Source organism: Hylaeus anthracinus, unplaced genomic scaffold (genome assembly GCF_026225885.1).
Source record: "Hylaeus anthracinus isolate JK02 unplaced genomic scaffold, UHH_iyHylAnth1.0_haploid 10074, whole genome shotgun sequence".
NCBI classification, from domain to species: domain Eukaryota; kingdom Metazoa; phylum Arthropoda; class Insecta; order Hymenoptera; family Colletidae; genus Hylaeus; species Hylaeus anthracinus.
In genome coordinates, this window is record NW_026533273.1 from 1 (window position 1) to 1,161 (window position 1,161).

The 1,161-nt window shown below is 29.1% G+C and overlaps 1 long non-coding RNA gene across 1 annotated transcript; it reads left to right on the forward strand.

Moving 5' to 3' along the window:
• Positions 1 to 179: 179 nt before the first annotated feature.
• Positions 180 to 899, forward strand: LOC128896496 (uncharacterized). Its single transcript, XR_008462000.1, has 3 exons — positions 180 to 265; positions 625 to 729; positions 825 to 899. It is a non-coding gene; the product is annotated as an uncharacterized LOC128896496 (long non-coding RNA).
• Positions 900 to 1,161: the final 262 nt, after the last annotated feature.

A 1,161-nucleotide genomic window follows, 5' to 3' on the forward strand; every position in this document is an offset into this window, starting at 1 on the left:
GACACGGAACTCTTTTTAGTGGGATTGTATATTTGAAGGTCCCATTACTCGAGTCCTGTGATATGTTGTTGATGATCAGTTGGTGTCTAATGGTAATTTACAAGAAAAAGCAATTTTGCACTTTGATCTGTATTAATAGCCATTACACGCCTTGTATTACATATGTGCACGCATTAGAACCATAGTAGTCTTTACCAGTGCGACATGACAATGAACTTCAATACTGCTATCTTTTTAGGACCATATAGGATCGTTCAACAAAAGAGTAAGTAAAATCCACAATTAAAAGTAGATAGTGCTTTCCATTATTTGATAAGTAGTTTTGTATGCTTAAAGTATATATGCAGTATCGTTGTAAATTTTTGTGCATTTTCTGTTTCTACAGTCTTCGATTGATCTAGACAGTTACAGTCATCCAAAAATAAGAGGAAATGAAGGAATGAATCGGTTGTTTTAAGAAGGAAAAGTAGCCAGTTAAATTAAAAAAATACTACAACTAGACGGAGTGTACAACAGAAGAAATTAAGTTAAGTGATCCATATATAATGTGTGTATGAAAATTATGATTTCTATTTTTATTTTAAGCTAATATTGTACCTAAAATATGGTTTGTATGTGTTACAGATTATTGAAGCATAAAATGATGTGATGTGATGTACGTTAGTGTAGACTATTCCAATTACGCAGTTGAAATACTACGATCTGCCAGAGAGTACAACGGAAGGATCTGTATGTAGTTTTCATATGAAAATTGTAATTTCTATTTTTATTTTAAACCCTATGTTAATGTGCGATTAAAATATGGTTTCTTCTATGTGTTACAGATTATTGAAGAATAAGATGATGCGGTGTGATCTATGTTAGTATGATTAGAAATAAATTTTCACATATTTATATTATCATTAATGCATGCATGGAATGAATAAATGTTTGTAATTAATAAAGTAATTCCATATGAATCTCATTATTATAACATTTTTTTGGATATATAAATTTTGAGTAATCAAGTATTTATTTAAAGATAAAAGAAGATAATGAGAACTGTACCTTATACTATATAATACAGAAAAAGTGTAAATAAGAAATTGCATTCTTACCATTTGTCCAAGCATTACAATAGAAACTGTACATCTTTTATATATTATGCTTATTCTGGATGTG